The sequence below is a fragment of the Pseudorca crassidens genome, chromosome 19 (assembly GCF_039906515.1).
Source record: "Pseudorca crassidens isolate mPseCra1 chromosome 19, mPseCra1.hap1, whole genome shotgun sequence".
NCBI lineage: Eukaryota > Metazoa > Chordata > Mammalia > Artiodactyla > Delphinidae > Pseudorca > Pseudorca crassidens.
Window position 1 is genome coordinate 55,870,979 of NC_090314.1, and position 25,186 is coordinate 55,896,164.

The 25,186-nt window shown below is 58.3% G+C and overlaps 1 protein-coding gene and 1 long non-coding RNA gene across 8 annotated transcripts in view; one reads left to right on the plus strand and one right to left on the minus strand.

Annotated features, from left to right (window-relative positions):
• The window catches only part of SEPTIN9 (septin 9), a 165,353-nt gene that overhangs the window by 35,247 nt on the left and 104,920 nt on the right, over positions 1-25,186 (minus strand). Inside the window, exon 1 of one of the 7 annotated variants that reach the window (XM_067714673.1) lies at positions 4,437-4,562. The exons of the other annotated variants lie outside the window; for them this stretch is intronic. The gene's annotated coding sequence lies outside the window, so the exon portion shown is untranslated. Of the gene's footprint in view, positions 1-4,436; positions 4,563-25,186 lie in introns of those variants that run through there. 7 annotated transcript variants of the gene reach the window in all.
• On the plus strand, positions 3,321-8,094 carry LOC137211925 (uncharacterized). Its single transcript, XR_010937279.1, has 2 exons — positions 3,321-4,572; positions 7,051-8,094. It is a non-coding gene; the product is annotated as an uncharacterized lncRNA (long non-coding RNA).

Consider the following 25,186-nt stretch of genomic DNA (forward strand, 5'->3'; position numbering starts at 1 on the left):
GGTTTGGGGCCTGGCAGGCTGACTGCAAAGCCACCGGGGTGACCAGAGTGACATCAGCAGAGCATGCGGTTTGCAAAGTGGCGGCAGTGCCTCTGCTCCGCGCCCTCCGTCACCGCAGGGCCGGGGGCAGATGAGTGAGGCCAATAGGTGGTGCATTGCCCACCTGCTCCCCCATGGGGTCTGTGACACCCCCTCCGCCCTCTGCACCCCCTGCCCACCCTTGGCCCCCACCGACCCCCAAGCTACAGTCAACAACGATTCTCCCTCTGACTCAACGGGGCCGCTATCCAGCGGCCGTTTGTCTCCGGGGCCCACAGCTGACCCCCAGCAACGGGCAGCTCTTCCTCTGTCCCTGGCAGACAAGGAACAAAAGACTGGGATCCTGTCCTCACTCCCCTACGGCTCCCCCAGCATCAGAGCATGGGGGCGAGCCTGGGGTCATCTGGTCCAGTCCCCTGCCCCGGGAGAATGTATTCAAATCATGGAAGAAATGCTGCTCTTTGGTCCTTTATCTTTAAAAAAAAAAAAAAAAGGCTCCAAGGAGAGCTTGTATGAAGAGAGCAAAACAAATGTCTGTTCTTATAAGGCCCTCTCGAGCTTGTCTCACAGAAACCACAAGAGTATTTGGACAAAAGATGAAACGCTGCAACCACGTGGTGCGCGCATCTATTCCGACAGCAACCGAGCAAGCACCTGGGGCGTCCAGGCCGCCACAAAGACCAAGAACACACAACCCAAGTGCACAGTCCAGGGAAAGACTCACGGACAGGACGCGGACGTCCCCACCTGGTGTGGGATGTCCTCCACGCAGGAGGGAAACTCACTTTCCTGCTCCCAGGAAAGGAAAACCTTATCTGCTGTCAGAGCCCGGTGACAGGCCTGGTGACAGGCCTGGGAGATAAGATAAGCGATAAGGATCTGGGAGGCTGGAGGAGGTACGGGCACATTCCACCAGGGACACCAGCAAGGGCGCTCTTCCAATGCCATGGGAGTGACTGCCTCACTGGGCACTCAGTGCCTGGCACGCACAGAGCAGGACAGGGGCTGGCATCCCCTCTGGGGGACATGGCCCCAGAAGGGGGTGCTGCACACCAGGCGCAAAGGAACAGAGGGCGGGGCACCCCAGCGGCTGGTGGACCTCCTTCCCTGTGGGGGTCAGCATCGGTGACAGAACCCCAACCGGGAGCTTCCGAGGGTGGCCTGGGTGCTCAGGAGCTGACCTTTCACCCCACTCCCAGCTTCAGGAGAGCGACAAGAAATTTGGTGTTTCTGCTATGATCCGGCTACCAAACCCAGATTAAAGGGTTTAAAAATCACATTTAAGCTGGAACGGCCTCCCTCCAAACCACGGCCCAGCCCCGCACCCCAGAAGGGCGGGTGGGGTGAAGCTGCCCCCACGAGCTGATCATTAACTCTGCTCTGAAGGTGGACCGGTGAGTCCAGATGAGGACAAGTGGCCACACAGGCCCCTGCAGAGTTGGAATCAAAGCTCCGTGGGCCTCTCGGGATTCAGCCCTTCTCCACAGGACACAGATAAAAAGAGAAGGGAGTGGCAGGCTTGAACCCCACCCATCCACCCACGCCCAGGGCGAGATGTTCCACCCGCCACCTCTGCCAGCCCCCAACAGGGCTCCTGGTGAGCCCGCTGGGAGGTGGGCAGGTGGAGGGCTCGCCAGGTGGGGCAAGGCGCCCTCCCGGCTGTGATTAGACCTGCACCGTCGCCGGGCCCCCAGTCTGCTCACCCAGCAAGCTCGCCCTCGGAGCTGGCTGTGCCCGGCTGCCACCGCAGGAGTGCTCCCGGGAAGGCGTCAGAAGGCTCCACTGAGCTTCTGAGAACAGGCCCCTACCTGTCCCAGGAGCCAGGCTGGCACGCAGTGAACAAATCAAAGCCCGGCGCTGGGAGGCAGAAGTCTGGGAAGAGTCCCGGCCAAGGGCTGAGTTCTGCTGGAGTCACCTTCCCCGAGACTCCCCTCCTGTGGGGAGCTGGGCCACCGGGATCTCCGCACCAGGCCACATCCAACCCCGCATCTTTCTGAAGCCCGGGGGTATCAGTGGTCTAAACCAGGGCTGGGGAGAGGAGGGCTGAAGAGAGGGACGGGGGGGAACAGCAGGTGTAGAAGGCCACTGCAGAGGACGCTGGCCAGGGACTTGGGGTGGCCAGCACGCGTCTGTCCTCACCCTCACACGCTAAAATAAAGTCCTCCTTCCTACACACCTGGCCAACAGGAAAGTGAAGGAGCCCAGAGCCGCTGGCGGTATGGGAAAGCCAGCCCAAGAGTGAACCGTTCAGGGGGTGACAGGCTTCCTAAAACAGCCTAGAGACCTTTGACACTGTAGGAAGCTGGCACTGCTCCAGGCTGGTGGGGGTCTCTCCTTCTGCCGAATGCATCTCAGCCCCTAGGAAACCTCTTTCCTGCAAAGCTGCCCTATCTGACCAGAGCAGCTCAGGCTGGTGGTGACACAACAGGAAGTGGGGCGGGCACGGTGGCCCGGGGGATCAGGGAGGGGGTGGGGAGGCAAGGCGCCCTAGGGACCCTGGTTACCCTAAGGGGTTCAGGGCTTCTGGGGTGAAAGCCCTTGTGAACCCTGTCCTGGAGGCCTGGGGCAGTGGGCCTGGCACTCAGGGGGTAACCCCACGGGCCCCACAAGGCTTGGGGTTGGTGGGACCCAATGACAGCACTGTCTGTGTTCTGCCTTTTGGCTTCCCCCTTCCCATCAGAACAGGGCTCTCTCCTCCATCTCAGATGCCCGGGGCCCTGATCCTCCCCACGCGCCAGCGGAACCGGACAGCACCCCGATCACAGTGCCGGCCACGAGGTGCGGCGTCTGGCGGAAATGCAGACATAAACCAGTAGACCCAACAGTACCGCAGGTGCCACAACCCGGAAATGATGGGGGCAGCAGGGACGCCCAGGAGGGGTGGGAGAGGGTCAGCGACCAACGCAGGTCCCCCGAGACGGGCGTAAGGAGAGGTCAGCCACAGAAGTGGCCCCCTTCCCCAGCCATGTCTTCACCCAGAAAGGACCCAAGGGGAGAGCGGTGGGAATCCCCCCTTTCCAAAGAGGCGTCATGCGGATGCTGGCTCCCCACCCCCAGAGGGTTAAACAAACTTGTTCTTCTTTCTCCTTCCTGAAAAGGAGCCCCCAGGTTGCCAAAGAGAAATGACATTTGTGTAAACACCCATGGAGGCCCTAGTTTCAAGGCAAAACAACAATGAATGAAGGGCGGGGAAAGCACACACAATTATGAGGACACAGGGCCTTTTTCTCCCTCCTTCCCAACAGGTTTTTCCATGCGGGATCCAAACTGAATCCCAACGAGGGTGCTGTCCCCACGGGCCAGAAACCCACTGTATGGACCAGAAACCCGCTGTATGCACCTCTGCCGGGCAGCACACTTTTCTCCAGGAAAGGAATTTCAAACGTCTCTTTGGTGAGCAGAGATGCTTCCCCAAACCTCAGACAAAAATGCCAGCAGATTTCACAGCAGAAGGAAAGGAGGGAGACCAGGACGCAGGGCAGCAGCCTGGAGGCTGAGTCAACACCCAGGGCACATTTGGGATGAAGTTTCAGAGCAGATGGCACTGCCTGTGAAGCACCTCGGCCCTCCAGCTTTGGTGCCTAGGGTGACGTGCCGGGCTGGCTGTGGGATTTGAGTCTGGGGGTTCTCCCAACTTCTTGGCCGGGCTGGAAAGCCCCTCGGAAGGCACGTCCCCGAGAAGCCGCTTCCTCACCCCTGCTCCTCTGCACGGCGTGACGACGTGGTGGACGCCCTCGCTCCATCCTCCAGCAAAGCACTCGCATTCCAGCCCCCCGCACCGCCACCCCTCCACCGCCCCCCGGCCCGCTCCCAGGAACATCGCCCACATCCCAAACACCTCCCAGGAATCCAGACACGCTGCAGCAGAAACTCCCCAGATCGCAATGCCGCCCGCAAGATCTCTGATTCCGGCATTTCTAGCATCTGTTGAAACTAATCTCCAGCAGGTCCTCGGAGCCGCCTACCCCTAACGGCTGACCATCTGGACGGGACGATTTTAAGAGGCATTGGTGGCCAATCCGCAGATCTTCCCAGCCCTCCTGGAAGTCAGGGAAGCCCCTTGCGAAAGGGAAATGGGCTCCAAGAAACTCCTGGCCGAGAAGGACTTAACCACTCGGGTAGCTGGCCAAATATTTACAGAGACACGGCTGTGGCACACAAAGCCCTTCTCTTCTGCTCCGCGCCCGAAAATCTGGGCCCCGAGTGAAGACCGAGATCCCACCGTCCCGCTCCTGGGGCCCGGGGGCTGTCCCGCCGGCCGGGGGGCTGGACCCGGGGGCCCCCGGGGAGGCGCCGCTCCCGCCCGGCCCTCGAGGGGGCTGCCGGGCAGCCGGACCACCTGAGGGGCCCCTGCAAGCGGTGCGAGGCTGGAAGGAACAAAGGGAGCGAGGACTCACCCAGCAGCTGAGTCGGGCTGCGCTGGCCGCCTGAGAGCGCGGCCCGCCCACCGGGTCACATGGCTCGGAGCCGAGCAGAGGATCAAAGAGGCTTTGTGGCCGAGGAACAAGGAGCCTCCCAGAGCGCGGGCCCGAGGTAGGGAGGGACCGCGACGGCCTCCCTGCGGAGGGGGCAGGGCGAGGGGCTGCCGAGGGAGGGGGGGCAGGCGGAGAGAAGGGGCGCCTCCGGCAATCACCCCCGCCCTGGGTGCCTAGGAAATGCCAAGGAGCCCAGTTCCCAAGCCTGCCTGAGTCACCCCCAAAGGGAGTGACACGGTCCCCGGGGAAGGAGTCCGGGAAAGAGAGAAAAGGAAAGAGGCTCACCTGGCCAGCCAGCCAGGCTGCCCTGCTTTCCCAGCCCGTGCGTTCAGGGCGATGCCAAGAATCTGACGCTGCCCACGGGCACCCTCTCTCCCCGCCGCCCCGCCCTCGCTCCCTCTTTGCCAGGTGCACCCCCCCCACCTGGTCCTGACCCCGAGTAGCTCGGATGACAGGCCGCCCTCCCCAGGAGGTCCAGGCTTCCTGGCAGCTGCGGGTGGGAGCACAGCCAGCCCTGCTGTGCGTGTGGAGGTGGCAATGACCCCGGGAGGGAGAAGAGAGGAGCGGGCAGGGGCTGGGGAGGCAGAGGTGGTGGCCAGCTCACCCAGAGCTCTTTCTTCTTCCTGGAGCCCCGGAGCTCCGACTCCGATCCAGCTCCTGCCTCTCCAGCCCCTCAGGGCCTGGGAATGAGTGACGGAGTCTCCTCCTCTCTCTCCTCCCTGCAAGCCCCTGGGAAGTGCCCAGACCCCCTCAGGGGATGGGCTGGGTGGTCCCCAGAGGAGGGAGCTTGGGATCGACCCTGTTGGGCCTGGGCCTGGGCCTGGACGCTGGGATCTGCCAAATCCAGCCTGTGTCACGACCTCTGACCCCGAGGGAGTGAGTCACTCCCAGGCACAGGCGGGGCTGACTGCGCTCAGGCCGACTCCCACAGGAGGAGAGAGCTGCGGGGGGCCGGTGTGGGGGTCTTCCTGGGGCAGGGAGTGGTTATTTCAAGTGCACAAGAGCCTGAGTGACACCTGGGAGGTCTGTCTTAGGGCCAGTGACACCAGCCAGTCCATCCTCCTGCCTCCGGGATAAAGACCTCCAGCCCGGCCCTCGTGGGCCAGGCCACACCCAGGGTTTCCCTTCCCAGATGCCCCCGCGTGGTGGGTGGGTAAGGCCCCAGGGCACCCGCCCCACCAGTCACATGGGCAGGCTGACCACGTCCACCACCATGTCCCTCAGCAGCCAGCTCACCCCAGCAGCGGCCACTCCCACCCCTGACAGGCAACTTGCTCCCCAGTGGCCTCTGAGGTCTTGGGGTTTGTCACAAAGGCTTCAGGGGGCTGTGTCCCACACCCTTCCACACCCGCATGTGGAGTGGCCATGGAGAGCTGCTGCCATGGGTCTCCAGGCTCTTGGCCAGAGCCGGGGGAGTGTCCGCGGGAGGGACTGCATGTCCGGAGACCTCTTTTGCATCTCAGTGGGCACCTCAGTGGGCGGGAGGCCGTGGTGGATCCGAGACATGGGCCTCAGAGTCAAAACGAGATGGAGGCCCCTTCACTCGAACTAGTTTTGGCCCACTACTCAACATCTGCTGGCCTGGACCTTCCCCATCTGTAAAATGGGTGTAATCAACTCCAGCTGCAAGAATTAAAGTGAGATGTGTGTCCAGAAACAGGAAGGGCAGCCATTCAAAAAATACAATTCCCTGTCCTCCAAGGAGGTGATTTCCTAGGCAGAGAGTGGGGAAGGCCCAGCCCCTCCTGACACCCCTGCCCACTGGGCTGGGCCCTAAAAAGCAGCTCCAGGAACCAGCACAAAGGAGGCCAGGCCAGGTGTCAGGGTTAATTAACACAGAGCCTCCGCTCCACGCCTGCCCGGCAGACGCCTTGACCCCCAGCGCTCCCCTTGGAGCCTCCTTCTCATCTCTGGCCTCACTCTGTCCCCCAGCTTTCTGGCCCCAGAATCCACTCCCAGGGCCCACCACCCCTTCCTGGGCGCCAACCAGCTGCTCTCCAAGCCCAGCCCTCGCCCTGCCCGCCGTCTCCCCCAACCCCCAGATCTCTGGCCCAGGAGGCGGCCTGGGTGCTCTGTATACGTGACAAGCTCCTCTCGTACCTTCCCCTCACTTGTCACTGACGGCGGCCCCCAGAGGACAGGAGAGGGAATCCCTGCGCCTGACAAGCCCCCCAGTCCAGGGGCTTTTCCAACACAGCACATCTGCCCCCCGGAAGCGCTCAGAGCCCACTGCTGCTCAGCACACACTCGGCATCTAGAGAGAGCGACCCGACGCCTGCGCAGCTGCCCATCCAGTCCTCTGGCGGAAATGGAAGGCCGTCCACAGACGGGCCAGCCACGTACATAATTTTAAAGTTTCTAGGAGCCACAGTAAAAAAGTAAGAAGAAACAGGTGACGTTAATTTTAAAGCATTTTACTTCACCTAAAGAGCTAAAATATTATCAACCCAACATGTAATCAACATAAAAACTTTTGAGATGTCTACATTCTTTTTTCTTTCCGTACCAAAATCTAGCGAGCATTTTCTACTTATAGCACCTCTCGATTTGGACTGGTCACATTTCAAGTGGTCAGGAGCCACATGTCCTGGACGGTACAGCTCTCGATAGCCTCCATTTCATCCTGAGATGACACCAGATCCTTGGAGGGCCGTTTATCGGGATCATTTTTAGCACCGTGTATGCAGCCACGCGGGGGGTGGTACAGGACACAGAGAAGCATCTACTGTGAGATACTGTTGAGGCCACTGATCCCTACATCAGTGTCCCCTTTCTGGGAACGTATGGAGACATTACTCTCAGATTCGACCGTCAGAAAGAACAGAGTTTCTCCTAAGAGTCACTTTGCCAGATGAGCGCTAAGCATCCGTCAGACGATTCCAAAGATGTCGGTTCCTGCGACTGCCAACCCCCCCCCCCTTCCAGGGTTCCCTCACTTACCTGGCTCACAGGTGCTCAGGCCAGGATGCACCCCTGACTCAAAAGCAGCGGCTCACGAGTGAGCTGGGCTGTTGGAGCTTCCCCGGGAGCGTGGAGCCAGGAACCCTTCCAGACACCCGAGCTACTGCAACTCGTGCTCCTCCGTGCACAGGCATCTAGGCGCCGGCCTCCCCGAAGTACCTCAACATGCTTCTTTTTATTGACTTCAAAGTCACACAGAATTACAGTGATTAAAAAACAATCTGTAGGGCTTCCCTGGTGGCGCAGTGGTTGGGAGTCCGCCTGCCGATGCTAGGGGACGCGGGTTCGTGCCCCGGTACGGGAAGATCCCACATGCCGCGGAGCAGCTGGGCCCGTGAGCCATGGCCGCTGAGCCTGCGCGTCCGGAGCCTGTGGCCCGCAGCAGGAGAGGCCACAACAGTGAGAGGCCCGCGTACCGCAAAAACAAAAAAACAATCTATAGAGACAGAAAGCAGTGGTTGCCAAGGTGGGGGCAGGCGTTGGCCGGGGAGTGACTGCTTCATGGATATGGAGTTTCCTTTTGAGGTGATGAAAATGTTCTGGAACTCGATAGTGGTGACGGTTGCACAACAATGTGAATATGTTCACGGTAGATTAAAGAGAAAAGAATTTAACGTGTCCTTTTTTCACTTGAGCCAGTTTCTTCTCCCATCTTAGACCTTAAAACCAGAAGGGCCCTGAGACAATTCAGGAGCCCTGGGGGATGCTGAATCACGCCCCCTCTTCCTGGAACCTGTGAATGTTACCTTACATGGCAGGATGGACGCTGCAGAGGTGACGAAGGATTGTGAGATGCAGAGATTACCCCGATTATCTGGGTGGGCCCCAAACATAATCACAAGGGTCCTTATGAGAGGGACGCAGAGGGAAAACTGAAGAATATAGAGAAGATAACCGGGTGATGCTGGAGGCAGAGTGGAGTGATGTGGCCACAAGCCAAGCAGTGCCGGCAGCCACCAGCAGCTGGAAGAAGTGAGGACAGACACTCCCCTGGAGTCTCCAGATGGGACCAGCCCTGCTGACACCTTGACTTAGCCCAGTGACCCTGATTTCAGACTTCTGACCTCCAGGACTGCCAGAGAATAAATCCTATTGTTTCAAGCCACTGAGCGTGTGGTAATTTGTTATAGCAGCCACAGGAAACTCATACAGCCCTGCAGTCTGGAACTCGACCCGTATATGTTAGGATGAAGAAACAAACACTCAGAGCTGGAGGGAACTTGCTCCAGGCCATGCATCCATGAGCGGGACCCTTCCCAGACCCGATGGGGTGTTAAGTCAGGTTTTGGGGGAGGGAGTTCGACTCACCCCCACAAAACTAAGGAAGCTCCCCTCGCTGGGCACCAGCTGACGTGCAGTGGAGAGGGGGGTCCCATGGTGTCCTGGACAAGGATGCTGTGGGCCGTTTCCACCTGCCCATGAGCAGAGCCCACCATCCCCCCTGGGGAACCCCCAACAGAAAGGTCGTCAGGGGCGGCAGCACTGATCAGATGTCCTGCAGCAGGATCCTACTCTGGAAGCCACAGAGGGGTAGTCGGGGCTCCCACCTGCAGCTGGGCCAACTGGGTGAAGAGCACAGCAGCCTCTGCGGGAGTCGCCCGCCCTGCAGGACAGGGGCACTCATGTGACGCCCGAGACGTTGCTCTAGCATGCAGCAGCGGCGGAAGGGGAGGAAGTGGTTACACAGCATCCTCCCTCCCTCCCTCCCTGTCTCATGCACACTCACACTCACGCACACACACATGCACACACATACCGCCCCCCCACCCCAGTTCCCAGGTCCCGAACGTTCCTCCTGCCAAGCCCAAAGCCCGAGCAGCTCAGCCCACCTGCCAGCTCTCTTCCCACCCACCTCGGGCAGACCCCATGGGAGGCAGCAGATGCTTCCTGTCAACTGCCAAGAAAAAGATCCCTCGCTCTCCTCTGTGGGCAGCTCGCTGGGCTCCCCCCCAACAGGGGGACAGGGGAAGGGCTGGGCGGGTTGAAGTGTGGGCCTGGGGGCTGCAGTGGGCAGGAAGCATACTCAGCCACATGCCCCCAGGGGTGGGGGGGTGGGGACCCCCCTGCCTAGAGGCAGGCGGGCCTCAGAGAGGTGCTGGCACACACACACGAGCCCCGACTGTCCCTGGGGGTAACCCCCAAAACCCCAGAGCGAAGGCCCAGGCATGCATGGGGGCGAGAGGGGCCCTACCGCACAGCTGCTCTCTGCAGCAGAGCAAGGCCCGCAGGGGTGAGCTGCCACATTGGGTTGACATCTTTCTTTTTCTCCAGTTCCTTCTCAACTTGACCTAGGAGAACGTTCAGGCTGCCCCTCATCTCAAAAATAAGGCCAGCCCCCTTCCTTTGGCCCAGCTCCCTCCTCCACTGTAGGCTTGCTTTCTTCCTCCCTGAACAATCCAGCCTCTTAACAGTTGGTCTACAGGGCGGCTTCCACCCTCCCACCACCCACTCACTTCTTAACCTTTGCTATCTGGCTTCTGCCCATTTCACCATTAAAACCAACCTCTTGAAACAATCCTCATGGCCAGCCTCCAGTTCCTCCGTCCCATCTGACCTCAGAGGCAGCACGTGGCATGCATTAAGCACCCCTCCTAGAAGGGCACTTCTCCGGGCGACCTTCCTCTCTCATCTCCCAAGGCAGGGGTTTAGACAGCACACGGGGGTCTCCTCTGGGATGCGAGGAGAGGAGAGGCCGGCCTTACTTCCATCACCAGCTTCAGCCACGACACCCAGACTGCCGCCGCCTCTGGCCCTGACCACCTTCCCGCCAGCCACATCTCCAAACATACTGTGTTCTAAGGACCCTATGCCCTTCATCCAGGCCCTGTAGTCTCCCAAACCCCATCTAAAATCCCCTGTTAGAAGTCACCGCTTCCAGGAAGCCCTCCGGATGTTTCTCCATCAGATGTGACCACCCCCGCCCCCTTTCGTGTTTCCCACCTTACATCTTGACCCGGAGCACTTGCCTGGCTGACTTACCTCCTCCTGGGTTCCTAGGTAGTGGCCCCATAAATGTTTGTGGAACTCTGCAGCAGGAAGGCCCCATTTCCTCCTTTGTAAGAAGTGCTTCTCCCACCCCCACTGTCAGGCTGCACCTTCCCCTCGCAGGCACCTTTAATACACATTTCTTTTTCCTCTTGAAAAGCTATCATTAAATCAACAATGTGTCAGAAATTATTTGATGATATCTTAACTCTCCTTGGCAGCGAACTCTGTTACTCTGGTGTGAAGGATACTTTGTAGCTGAGCAGTAGCCCCCGGCACATTTCCAACCCCACCACCCCATCCTCCTTCCAGAATTCTGAACACCCAGCAACAAAACAATCAGATCCTGCACTGATTTCAAACAGAAACCAAGGACGTCTATCGCGTCCGGGGTGTCTGACCCTGAAGGCTTTCTCCAGGGTGTCAGGAGGGAGGACCGCCAGGCGGGGGCGCTCCAGGCTGCCATTACGTGTGACACTCTGGACCTCCTTACCCTTCACAGAAATAAGGACCGAAACAAAAGCTTTAGCAGCTAAGATGGTAAATTTTTGAGTCAAACAATACATGGTTTAGTATTTAGAAGGGGGGGACTGAGGTTCTACCGGGGGGGTAGGGGATAAGCAAGCAGAAAGGGCAGGGTATTTGCTTGGCCTCTGAAAAGAGGTTCTCAAGCCTGGTGGCACACTACCATTCCAAGGGGAGCTTTTAGGAAATACAGATGCCCGGACCCCACCCCAGTGATTCTGATTTAACTCATCTAGGGGTTGGTAATTTTAAAAAGATTTCTCAGGGGACTCCAGTGGGTAGCCTAGGTTGAGAACTACCGTTAGGACTGACAGACACATACACAGCCCTGAGATTTGGTGAGATCTTGACAATATTTTAGAGCTGGGTGTGCCCAAGAGACACACGGGCGGGGGGGGGGGTGAGTGGGATGGGTCAACAGTTCCCGCAGTGGCGGGGGCGGGGGCCGGGCCAGAGGTGCCCCGGCCAATTCAGTGCGTAAGGCTTGGCCTTTTTATTAAGGGTCTGCACACTGCCCACTGCCTGGCTGGCACCTGGAAGAGAACAAGAGAAGGACACCCAGAAAGGCGTCCAGGATACACTACTGCGGCATACGATGTGGGAGAGAAGGCATTGAGTTCCTTAAATCTTATCTGCCTAAACGCAGAGCCTTCCAGAAGAATGCAATTGTCATCAGTCCCCTCCCCTCCTCTATCACAGCAGAGAAGTCTGCAAACCACACCTACCAGATACTCTCACAAAACTACCCTATATTCCATCTCTCCTCCTAAGGGCCCATTTATCTTTCCAGAGTCCTTTGTTTTCCAGTAAGTGCCCTTCTCCCCCTCCCCTTCCCCTACTAAGAAGGTATGTATATAAGCCCCAAATTCTAACGCCCCTTTGAGTCACAGTTTTCTGTGAACTCCCTTATGTACATGCTTAAGTCTGTCGTTCCTCGTGCTAACGTGGCTCTTGTCAGTTTAATCTGCAGACCCCCAATGACTGAATCTAAGAGGGTAGAGGAAGAGTTTTCCTTCCCCAACGTTTACCCAAAAAAACCCTCTTCACTGCAGACCGGCACCTTCCCCACCCACAGCCAGCACTTTAGACCCGTTTCTCAACGTCTGTTAAAGCAGGACAGCCTGCTCTGCGGGGTGCTCCCATCCCAAAAGGTTTCCGCAGTCAAACAGACTTGGCAATTGCTACCCTCTACAGTCATTCTCTTGGATATTTACAAATACATTTCAATACATTTTTGAACTAAATTCTACAATGTGAGTTTTTTAAAAGTTCAAAGTCTTTAACTATTTCCCAAACTCATTGGACTGTGGAACCCCCTTTGCCTCTCTAATGCGTATTAATGAGCCCAAAGAGAACACAGTTTGGGAAACCCTGGTTTAGACTTAAAAGCCCATCAGCTCTCTGCTCTTGCTCTAGGCCAGACATCGGACCAATCCAGCCTCTCTGGACACAGGTTAGGGAGGGGTGGGAGTGGAGAACATGAGTCCCAAAGACGGGGAGGGTGGTAGCTTACCTGGGGCAGCCACAGGTCTTGGAATAAGATTTTTAAGTCCAAATTCCTAAATTACCAGGGGACACAAGAATGGCCGGAGCAGCATGGTTTATAAAGGCAAAAAAATATGAAAACAACCCAGATGTCCATCAAGGGGAGCACAGAAAGCTATAGTGTGTCTGCCCGCTGACGACCATTTGGCAGAGAGAAGGCACAGGCCAGAACTACAGGCACTGGTGCAGATGACCTCAACTCACAAACAGAGTAAGCTTCAGAAGGCTACTTACAGAACATGCTCCTGGTTACGTCGTTTTGCAACGCGTAAAACAATGGCATACGTTACTGAGAGAAACAGAGGCGCGTAGTAAAAGTTCTAAAGTCAACATGGGAACGATAAATAGATAAATACGGACGCAGGTCGTGTTTGGTGAGAGGAAGGAAACAGGACTGTCAAATGTTTGCTTCTCAGGCTAGACAGAGGCACCCAGGCGGTCACTGAGACAGTGCCTGTGTTTTTTAAATGCAAGCAATCTTCGCAGGCACTGGGGAATCAAAGCCCTGAGCTTACCCGTGACTAACTGGCCAGGTGGCCCCGGAGACGAGGCGCCACCTCCCTGAGCCTCCATTTACCCAACTGAGACCGAGGGCGATGAACCCACCTGCTAGTTGGCTGCTCGCGAGGAGGGTGGCTAAAACTTCCTGCCCTCCCTTGTGGGATTTTGGGGAGGGTGTTTTGAACTAACCATGTCAAAGTGCTTTGAAAACCACATGAAGCTTCTAACCGAGGGGAGCTGGCGACTCCAGGCCCGTCTTCATGACCTGGCAGAAAATGCCCCAGCCGAAGAAGCCTTGTTTTTCCCTCGGGGCGGAGGCCTGGGTGTCAGACGTGAGGGCTGAGGGCTTTTGCGGCTGCTTAGGGCATATGATATGAGGTTTTGTGAGCCCCAGACCCACTTTTAACTGGGGTGCCTGAAACCCCTCTTCCCTTCAGCAAAGACCCTGGGGCAGGTACAACCGCCCCTCATGGGAAACTAAGCAGCTTGTTTAATTGGGAATTGGGCCCAAACCAGCCCAGCCCAGCTCTTTCCTCTCCTTTCTCTCCTCCCAGAACTGGCAGCTCAGGAAATTCAAGGCTGTGAAACAGCGGGCACATGACCTCCGGCTGTTTACTCAGACAGGGGACACTGACCCTTCCCAGCTGGCTTCACAAACCTGGGCATCCCCTTGTGCCAGACCCTCCCTGCCCAGGGGCCAGCAGTCCCATTTACGAGCACTCCAGGGCCTGCAGTCCAAGCCACTCAAGTTCCCATTTTATCCAGGAAACCCAGGCTTAGAGGTCAGAAGGATGGGTGTTCAAATCTGACTCCACCACCTATCAGCTGAGTGACTTTAGGTAAATTTCTTTATCTCTTGCGAGTGATTTTTCACATCTGTCGAAGGGGGGAAGGGGTTCTTCCCTCACCAGAATTCAAGGAAGACGAAAAGGAAAGAGACGGCACTGAGCCATCTAAGCCCAGTACAGATGGTACAGACTGGCGATGAGCCTGGCACCCAAGCAGACGTTCCACAAAGATGCCTCCCTGCCTCTTCTTGGTACCGCCACAGGCGTGGGAGCAGGGAAGACAGCCTGCAGGAACGCAGTGTCTGCCAGCTCCCCGGCGGAAGCACAGAGAAGAATCAGCAGAGACTACTGATGGACATGAAGAGTTTGGATTACCGATGAGTTTCATGTAACTGTGCTTTCAAAACCTTAATGGTGGATCCAAAAGATCTTCTGGGAAATTTCTCTTTTAAAAGTACATTAAAAAAAAAAAAGGAACAAATCCTGCAAACATAAGATTCAGTGAAAGAAGCCAAAAATAAAAGTATACTGGGGCTTCCCTGGTGGCGCAGTGGTTGAGAGTCCGCCGATGCAGGGGACGCGGGTTCGTGCCCCGGTCCGGGAAGATCCCGCATGCTGCGGAGCGGCTGGGCCCGTGAGCCATGGCTGCTGAGCCTGCGCGTCCGGAGCCTGTGGCCCACAACGGGAGAGGCCACAGCAGTGAGAGGCCCGCGTACCACAAAAAAAAAAAAAAAAGTATATACTGTATGGTAACATTTAGATAAAGTTCAGAACCAGGCGAAACTTTCACTGGTGATGGAACACTTCTGTCTCCCGATTGTGGCGGTGATTGCATGAACCTACGTATGTGATAGCATTTCAAAGAACCATACACCCCAAAAGGTGGGGGGGCGCCTGTAAAACCGGTGGAAACTGAGTACCGTGTGTAGCTGAGTTGACATTCTTGTACCACCGTCAGCTTCCTGGTTTTGACATGTACTGTGATATGTCATTAGGGGAGAAGCTGAAAAGGGTACACAGGAACCCGCTCCTATTACTTTTGCAGTTTCTAGTGAGTCTAAGATTATTTCAAAATAAAAAAGTGTTTTTAAGTACACTCAAGGGAGCTCCCGACTCGTTGCTCAAGGGGCTGCTGCCTGATTCATGAATCACACAATAAAACCGCTTCGATCTTTCACACCCACAAAAGCATATTCAAAATGTGAAATGCCACACATATTTTATCATGATGTACCAGTTAGAAATGGGAATTGGATGATTTCACAACCTAACTGTTCATTCCTTCATCCCATGCACACGTGGAGTGCGTGCAGGCATCTCGTCAGGTACGGGGATGGGGCTGAGCCTCACAGACAGAGGCCCTGCCCACTCAGATCCTGGCCTCAGGGAGAAGACACAAAGCAAGGAATCTGGCAACAGTTAGCAAGGGCCAGCGGCGCCTGAGAACACAGCGCGCCGAGGCTGTTCTTAGAGAATCCGAAAAGAGGCCCCACCGCTGTGGGAAAGCAGACCTTCCAGGCTGAGGGACCTGCAGGCAAAGGCCTGGCAGCAAAGCCTCGGGGGAGCCTCAGGGAAGCCGTTCAGGAAGCCAGGGGAGGTGTGAGCTGCAGAGGGGCAAGTGATGGGGCTGTAAAACTATCACTAAGTGTCATCTGGGCTGTTTGTCCAGACCCCAGGATAGGATGATCACAGCGGTCAGGGGGAAGAGATTTGCTCACCTGGGCCCTAAGCAGCTCAGAAAATGACTATTTCATGGCCAGAGACAGGAGCCTAACTCTTGTAAGCTGCCGGCCACGGGTGCTGATGAGGAAAGGCGGGGCTTGCAATCGGGCGGCACCTGCAGAGGAAGCCTCCACCCCAGGCAGGACACCTGGCACTTTCCCACGTGTTATCTCAGGCCACAGCCTCCAAGCCTGGGCATCCTCTGGTCCCCGGGGCTCCCAGGCTGTCAAGGCAGGGGCACCTGGAAGATGCTGCAGCAGCTGCTCCTCCAGCTGCCCGCACCGCCCCCCCAAGGCCAATCTGCTTTTCTCCCTGGCAGTCCACACCCGCCAACCTTCCACCTGCACCAGGCACGCCCTGGCCACGCAGGCTCACTTCTCTGGGCCTCAGTTTCCTCACTTGCAAATCAAGCAGATGAACCCTGGGGTCTCCTGCAGCTAAAGAATTCTGTCTGGGGGGCGGGGAAAAGCCACAAAAAGGAGGCAGGTGCACAAGCCCACACCCTTGCCCTTCATCTGTATAAAAGGGAAACAGTTTCACAACTGGTTTCTTTCCTGCCCTGCCTGGGGGAGCATCCTGTGCACTCCAGGGCTGGGAGCGTCTAGGGGAACCCAGAATCTCCCAGGGCTCAGGATACAGAGGGAATTCCTCCTGAATCCTTCCAGAAGAGGATCACCGCTTCCTAACTGTATCTGCTTCATGCTGCTGCTACAACACATCACCACAGCGTGGTAACTCAGAACAACACAGGTTCCTCATCTTACAGATCTGGGCGTCGGAAGTCCAACACAGGTTCACCGAGTTGAAACCAAACGCTGGTTCCCTCTGGAGGCTCCAGGGAAGAATCTGTCTCCCTGCCTGTTCCAGCTCCTAGAGGCCGCTGCATTCCTTAGCTCCTGGTCCTCCCAGCATCTTCACAGCCGGCGTGGCCAGTGGAATCTCTCCCACACCCCATCACTGATGCGGACTCGCTTCCCTCCTCCCTCCACTTCTAAGGACCCTTGGGATTACACTGGGTCTGTGTGGATCAGCTAGGATAATCTTTCTAGATTATCCTGGATAATCTCCCTATTTTAAGGCCAGCTGAGCAGCAGTCTTGATTCCCCTTTGCCTTGTGACCAGACATTGTCACACGTTCTGGGGATTAGGACACGGGCATCTTTGGGAATCATCATTCTGCCGACCCCACTAACCCAGGTCCTGAAAGGAGACGAAGGGGAGGATGCCCAGCAGGCTGCCTGCTTGTGTTCAAATCCCGGCCCCACCACTTAGTAGCTGAGGGACCCGGTTATGCACATCTGTAAAATGGGATAATGTACCTAAGAGGGGCCGGGGGCTGCAGAAGGTCCTCCCCAGAAATTCCATCCTCAGCTCGTGACCAGTCATTCTTCCAGGACAATGTTGGGGTTCACCTGGGCTCTCCCAGCGTGGTGCTTGGCCGCCCCAGAAGGGTGACAGGCCACGGCCACAGCGATGGTGGCAGCCGGCTTGTCCGCGGTCTCCTCCCTCACCAGAACCACTGGAAGCTAGTGCAGTCCGCCTCCCTCGCTGGCTCCCTGGATGCCAAGCTCTTCCCACCTCACTGTGGCACCCTCTCGAGCACAGAGAGCCCCCTTCCACCCCCGGAGATAACTGGTCACAGTAAGACAGCCTCACGTCCAGCGAGATGAATTTGGAATCCCCGAGCCCAGGTCACTCCGGCTTTGTGGCAGAGAGGTCCCGGGGGTGTGGGGTGCGGGATGTGGGCGAGGCGTCAGTGCTCTGCTCCCGGGAACCAGGCCACTGGTTCCTGACAGCCCGAACCACAGGCCTCACTTCTCTCCCAGGGGTCTTACTTTCCAACCACTGCTGCATCAGGCGTCCACGCTGGACAGGCCGAGGGGCCCCAAACCACAGCATCACAGTAGCTGCCACACGGGGAGGCATAGAGAGAGAGAGAGAGAGAGAGAGAGAGAGAGGTGCTGGGCTGTGTGGCCTTGGGGAAGTCACTCTGCCTCTCTGGGCCTCTCATTTCCTCCTCCATAAACTGCGGGATCGGGGCCAGGGGAATCCCATGAATTGCCTCCTGCATCCAGAGGACAGAGAACAGCTCACCAGTCCCTTCCAGCTTTGGTCTGGAAGACAAAGCTTCCAGAGCCCAGTGGCACCCCTCCCCCCCCAACGTAGTGGCCCCCTGGCCTTTCCCCTGGTGTCCTCCCAACACCAGGACAGTCAGCCCTCCCTGCAGGGGCATCGGCTGCCTGCAGTTCCTCCCAGGACCTGGCCTCGCTGCCGGGAAGTGGCTTTTGCCCACACCCGCCCCAGCCTCCATGGAGAAAGGCCAGTTCTGCCAAACAGGAGGCGGTAGGTGGCAGGGGCCAAAGGGGCCAAGCCATTCTCTTCCGCAGGGGCAGGAGGGAAGTGGAGGAAAGCAGGCACGTGATTCCAGCCTGCGGTTCTCAGGGGAAGGGCGAGCCGCAGCAAAGGGAAGCAGGGGCCCCGGAGCTCAGTTGTGGGGGAAGGGAAGGGACTCTGGCCTCACCCCCCACCCCCACCCCCTGGCTCCCACCCAGGGCCTCCGACTCCTGCAGGACCCTGCCCCCATCCTATCTCAGGGGAGAAAGTGAGGCTCTCTGCGTTGCCAAATTCCAGTAATGAATCCCACATTCGTTCCTCTTTGCTTATTGGAAACCCTCCCTCCGCCTTCTGGGTTCGCTCTGAACAGCTGGTCTGCAGAAGTCGGTGGAACTGAATATGCAGGGTGGCTGGAGGTGCCTGAGCAGAGGAGCTAGCTCTCCTCGCATCCCCCGCCCACCCCTTCCTCTGAAGAGGAGGCCTCGCGGTTCCTGCCCTTTTCCTGGGAAAGCTGGAGAGGGATCCATTGTTAACTCTTTCACTTCCCGCGGGCATCCTCCCCATAGAGGCCAGCGGGGCAGGAAGGCAGCCAGGGCCGGTGGGAGCATGGACGGCAGAGGCCGCCACCCTTCCCCGACGCCCCAGGCACGAAAGCGCACGCGGTCAGGGCTAAGAGGACACACGCTCTGTCGGGAAAGGGCTTTTCTGCTCTTGCCCTGCGCAAGGTAGGCAGGGCGCGGATTCTGCAGGTGGAAGAAAGGAAGCGCCAAGAGGTTGGCGCCTCACCGATTACACAAAGGCAGGGCTCAGACACCCACGGAGCTGCCTGCAAACGTGTGCTGCTCTCAGGCACACACACAGCAAACGCAAGAGGTGAAGAGCCGTGAGACGCAAAGGCACCCGCAGAACTGTAACAGTTCATTAGCGCGAAGGCGTCCGTCTCCCCCCAGCTGCCCCATCGATCCGGTATTAATGTCCTTCTGGAACGACGTGTGGGAGACTGGGCTGTGCAGACCAGCCACTGCTGTCACCTCTGACCCCACCCCAAGGATGGGTGGGCCATCCAAAGAGGCACCAGCTCAAGAAAGGCTGCAGCATCAGGGCCTGGGAGACGTGACTCCACCTCCGCCACTAACCCGCTGTGTGACCCTGGCCATGTCACCAGCCCCCTCTCTGAGCCTCAGAGACAAGAGGGAGTGAAACCAGAGGTCTGAGGAGGTTTAGGGCCTCTGGAGTCAGGCATGCTGAATTCCAACCCTCCTTGGTCACACCCACCAGCTGTGTGGTCTTGGGCATGTTGTTTAACCTGTCTGTGCCCTGGGTTCCTCATCTGTGAAATGGGAATAATGACAGAATGGACTTCACAGGGCCGATAAGAGGACTAAATGAGGTACTGTACTTACTCCAGGTAAAGAGCCCTGCGACCGTGCAGGCTCCACAGGCAGCCCCGGCTACTGACCACTGCTGTCCCGGCTATCAGGGATCCTGTCCGGCCTTGGCAACCTGAAGCCCTGGAGAATGGAGGCGGAGCATCCCTGGTCCTCTGCTGCCCTCCTGTCCTCTAGGCCCTCTGCTGACGACGGCCACAGCTGGAGCCCAGCCGTGGTTCCCAGTGACCCGCCACCCTCCTGCATTAGCCGTCACAGAGGCCCCAAGCCCGCCAGGTCTAGATCAAACCTCCTCGCCCTCATCAAACCCACGCCTTACACTCGCTCCTCCCAACGAGTCTTTACTTCATGTGTGTGTGTGATGGGAGGTTGGCGCGGGAGACACAGGGATGCCTCGGACTGGAGGCTGCCACAGTAAGCCAGGGCGGCACGGAGATGCCCGCGGCCGTGGAGGGTCTCCCCGCGGGCCGATGGGGCCCTGCCACCCCTGCCCGCCACACCGCTCCCTCTATGCTGCATGTTCCCTGTCCCCTCTGCCCCTCCCTCCAGCGACGCTCCCAGCAGCCCTGCCAGGAGGACACAGTGAATATGGCCCAGGCAGGGGAAGTGCGGGGGAGCCCCGGGCACACGGCTAACGGGCTGGAGCCCAGAGCCCGAGCTGGTCCTGCCACCACGCTGCGTGGCCCTGTTCTAGGGAAGCTCCTATAGGAAGCAGGCCAAAGAGGAACAGCGCGGATCAAGGGGGAAGGGGCCCGCCTCTCCCAGCGAGCACGGGCGGCTCGGCCTGCAGACACCAAGCCAAAGGCCCTTAAACAAGCGGGAAAAGTGAGAAACACACGCAGATGGGCTGCAGCTTAGTGCTTCTCCTGCCCCACACGCGCACACACACGCGCATACGCGGGCACACACGCACAGTCTGGTTTTTAAGCCCAGAAGATGAGGGCTGTGCGCTGGGGAAGCCCCACCCCGCTGGTCGGGGAGGTACCACACAAGCTTCGCTCTGGCCGTCCACGGAGCAGGGGGGCGGAAGGCCCTAATCGGTACCATACGCTTGTGCAGGGAGCAGGAGGGGGGCAGGGAAGGAAGCCGACAGGCACACGAAGGGCCCAGGGAGGGCAGGCGGGGTGCCGGAAAGAGCGGGGTGCCCACCCCGCAGGGAAGGGGGTGCAGAGGGGCAGCCCGCCCCCTTCGTCTGCCGATCTGTCCCAGCGTTTCATTAGCTACAGCCTGTCGCTGGGACAGCTGGATTCCGCTCAGAGGTCAGGCTCCAGCCCGAGCCAACCCTCTCGCCCCAGAACGCCAGCCGGTTGGTGCCGTGAGCCGCAGCTGCTGCTTCCGGCGTGGCCGGCCGGCCCCCGTTTCAGCCTGGGGTGGCAGATGGGGCCTGGCTCATCCGCTTGTGGTGGCTGTGCACGCCTGGCCAGGAAGGACCGGTCGTGATGGCACTGTCTCTACTCGGACCCCAGCTAGTCAAAGGGCCTTGTCCCTCCTTGTTCCCTCTGCCGAGGGACAGTGGCCACAGAGGACACGCGGTCCCTCCCTCCTCCGGCCCTGCTCTGCCCGGCCGACCCTAATTTGGTTCAGGGGTTCACTCTCCTCCTTGAGCTGCCCGGAAACACTGCGTGCTTCGGGGCAGGAGCCATCAGGTTGGGGCTCAGCCTGTGCCCGGGGGCTAAGGGAGGGCACCCGGGGGCTTGGGGGAAAGGTTTCCCGGCTTGCGGACGAGGCCCACAGGAAGGGGGCTCGAGTTCCTCTGAATGCGGCCGTGTTGGCAAATGATGCAGCGTCTGTGACCGTGGGGGCCAGCCGGGAACAAAGCCACAGCCGAGGATGGCCGAACGCAGGGGCCTCCATAGCATTCTCGGGCTGCCCAGGCTCCGGACTTCTCATTTTGTGCAGCAGCAAATTCTCCTTGGAGCTCAGGCCATTCTGAGTTGGGGTTTCTATTACTCGAAAGCCTCCTGTCATAGCAGCTGAGCGCACAACAGGCCAGAGCAGCGAGGGAGGAAAGGCCCTGGCCATCAGAGCAGGAGATGACCAGGCTCCTGCAAAGGGCCGTCCAGGCACACCGCCACCAGCCCCCACTGCCCCCTGCTCAAGCGGAGGAGGACAGAAGTTTCTGGGAGGAGGGACTCCAGGGGAGCCAGCCTCCCTCTCGAGAACAGTGACTGTGCTCTGGGCCGCGGCTCCCAAGTCAGTAACTGTTCCTGCAGCCGCTGAGTGCCCCCCATGATGGCTTCCAGAAACAGCATTCCATCCACAGCTGTCAGTGTCCGGAGATCCAAGAATATTCTCAGAACAGCAGCTACGACCAAAGCTAGCACGAAGTGAGTGCTCGCTAAGTGCAGGCCCTGTTCCCAGAGCCTCACACGCAGCCCCCTTAGGTCCTCAGGGCAGCCTCATTCAAGCCTCCCTGTGGCTCTCCTCCTTTAACAGATTTCGAAACGGGCACAGAGGAGCTAAGCAACTTGCCCCAGGTCACACAGCAAGAAGGGATAGAGCTGGCTCCCTCCAGAGCTGGCCCCCTTGCCTGCTAGCTTTCCAGTGTCCCCCTTGAGGAGGGGGCAGTGGGCAGCCTGTTGGGCCAGTCTCCAAGATCATCACATTCCCATTCAGAAACCCTGGGGTCAGGGAGTAGGGCGTCATCCTCAGCTCCAGGCCTGACACAGAGGAGGGCTCAGCAGGTGAATGAATGAATGAACCAACGAATGAGAGCCTGACCACGGAGGAGAGAAACAGGGATACAGACAGAACACAGTGAAAGTACCATTTACCACAATGGCGGCGGTGATGCCAGGCCCGCCCTAAGTCCTTTGCGTGTATGAGCAAGCCTGTTTCTCACACGGTCTCTTGAGCGGGCGTCTCTATTCGCCCATTTTACAGAGGGAAACAAAGTATGTTGGCCAAGGTCATGCTGCCAGGAAAGGTCATGGCCCAGACACTGGCCACACTCTCACTCACACCCCTATTTTATTCCAGATAACCCCCTGGAACAAAAAGTGAAAGCATCTAAGCATCCCCTCCCTGCCCACCACCCTGGGCTGGGGTCCACCCTCTGCCAAAACTCCTCAGCCTGTTTCCAAGTCCCACCAGCCACGAGATGGTTCTTCAACTGTCCATTCCCTCCTAGGGCAATTTATCCCCATCCCTTTATGAGGCAAGGCTTGGGCCAAGAGTGAGGAAAATCTCCCAGTGAGGGGCAGTCTTGTCAGTGGCAGGGAGAAGTGTCAGATCCCACTTTTGTTCTTTAAAAAAAAAAAAAAAAAATCATTTGTATTAAGTATATGTGTAGGGAAAAGACTGGAAGAAAACCCCAAAACGTGAACAGTGCTTATTTCTGTAGAATGTAGTTATAACCGATTGTCTTATTTATGGCTTTCTAAGTAAATTATTTTTGTCGTAAGGAGGCATAATTTTTAAAATCGCAACAAAATTGTTTTTCAACCAGGAAGACAGATGCTTCTTAGCTTCTCAGAAGTGCTAACACCTGCCTCCTGTATCACCTAGACAAGTGGATGGAACAGTCTAAGGATCTGTCAGCCAGGCACTGGGCTGGGTCTTCCCCGGGGGGCTCCGAGGGGCCTGAACCCTCCTCCATGTGCAGAGCTGGGTCCCAGCTCTGCCGGCCCTGCCATGAGGTTACTTCCGCTGGGTTGCAGGGAGGATATGGGTTCAACCAGAGTTTGTGTCAACACAGCTCTGCTTTGCCCACAGCCTGGTGGGCGCCCCCCCACACTCCACCCGGCATGACAACCCCGGGAGAAATGTTAGCAGGGAGGGAAGACACTGTGGGTGTGATGCGAAAGACTTTGCAGGGACAGATCTGTAAAAACTCCACTATGCCCAGTCCTCTAGGAGGACTTGAGGCCTCCACTGCCCCCTACTGACCAGCCGAGGCTCGGAGAGGAAGCTGGAGGTGGAGTGCCCTGTGAGACCACAGCTGGGGGGACGGTGGTACCACCGGGGGAGGGAGTGGCGCTGGGGGCACTGGGAGGGCAGCTTCTTACCTGGACCAGCTCCTGTCTCCAAAAAGGTCACTGTCCCTCTCTCTCTCGCCACGAAATGAGGCTGCCTGGGGTGGTACACCGACTTCCCGGGTGAGAAAGCCCGGCTCTGCCTGGGCAGTGCACCCCACGGCCAAGCCCTCCAGAGCAGGCTCCCAGGGTCTGCTGTTGCCGCGGAAGAGGATGTGGGGCATCGACAGAGCCCAGAAGCGCCCACGCTCAAGCCGGTCCCCGGGCTGTGCCGGGAAAGGATTTGACAGCGGTGAGTGGTGGGGGGATGGGATGGGGTGGTCACAGTTCTGCAGCAGGCGAGAAAGCAGGCAAGGAGAGCTCCCGTCCACTGTCTAGAGACCCTCACGGCTCCAGGCTGGCCCGGACCACCCTGATGGGCCAGGCTCCTGCAAGGCACGTACAAGCTACGAGCCTCAGTGGGAAGGCAGGCCGCAGCCAGCACATTCAGACCCTCCATTCGCCCTGCGCGGGGACAGTCAGGCACAGCGACAGCCCTGGGTGGGCCCCGTGATGTCGCAGCCTCACTCCTCCTGAACAACGGGGAACGAACGGTGCTCATGTCACGGGACGAAGCCCAGCTCACAGGTGAGTGGTCCTGGCCCCACGAGCAGCTGGCACACCAAGACCGCCCACGACTCTGGAGGCGAACCCCAAAACGGCAGCACAGAGTGGGTCCCAGAAGCCTGCCCCCAATCTGCCCCCGCCCGCCGTGTGGCCACTGCACGCCCCTCCCCCTCTGGACCTGCGTTCCCATCAGCTCTCAGGATCTCTGCATGGCTTCCGCCCTCCCTGCTTAGAATGCCAACCAAACCCTGCCGAGCCTCCCTCGCCAGCTCCCTCCCTCACCAGCCCCTGTCTCCAGCCTTTTATTCCCCAAACCGTTCCTCCTCCAGGAAAGAGACTGTCCCCAGACATTTCCCTTAAGAAGCCACCCTTTTCTGATCACAGAAAACTGAAACGCAGCTTCCAGCCTTCCTGGCCCCTCCAAGAGGACAGACATCACCTGGGTGCCCAAAGCCCAGAGCAGCCCATCCACATCAAGGTGCCATGGCCTTTTCTGAGGTCCCCTCGGATTCTCTGCCACTACCCCAACGATGCAATCATCGCGCAGCTCCTCCACCAACGGAGCCACGGCCGCCCAGGCGTCCGGCAACTTCCACACACAGCCCATGCCGGTGCCAGCCCAGCGCTCCGCCGGGCGGCTGCAGGAGCCAGTGGGCAGCCCAGGCACGGTCCGTGAGTGCTGGCGGCAGCGGCAGAGACAGCGAGCCTTCCACGTGTGCCCACTGGCCCGATCAGGCTGCGGGCGCACACAGCTAACAGCCACCAACCCACACGCTCAGCCCTGGGAAGCAGGCTCACGGAGCGGGAGGCCTTGCCAGGACGCGCCCGTGAAACGTGGCCGATTATGTCAATGGTAGCAACACTCAGCATTTATCATATGCTGACTGTATGCCCAGGGCTGCGCCACGGCCACCTCTTACATTATCCCATTAAATCCCCACATGTGTCCCCCCCCACCTGCAAACGATGAGATGAACTCGGAGTAAACAACCAGCCTGGAAGAGTCAGGAGAACCAGAATCTGAACTCAGGCCCGGCTCCAGCCTCCCTCCGTCTGAGCCCACCAGGCACCGGCCAAAGTAGGCGCTTATTAAATATTCGTGAACTGCTGGGAAGCACTCCCTCCCTCCACTGACATCCCACCCCCGCCCCCATGCTTCCAGCACTCTCCCTTCCAGCACTGCTGTCTGCAGCCCAGGCTCTTGCTGTGTGACCGGGGTCAGTGCACTAACCTCTCAGGGCTGCACCTTGAAAATGAGGACACAGCAACACCAGACTGCTTCGAAAGGTCATTGAGGGCACACAGCTTTCCTGAACCCCACGTATGCTGCCCCTACCCACCTT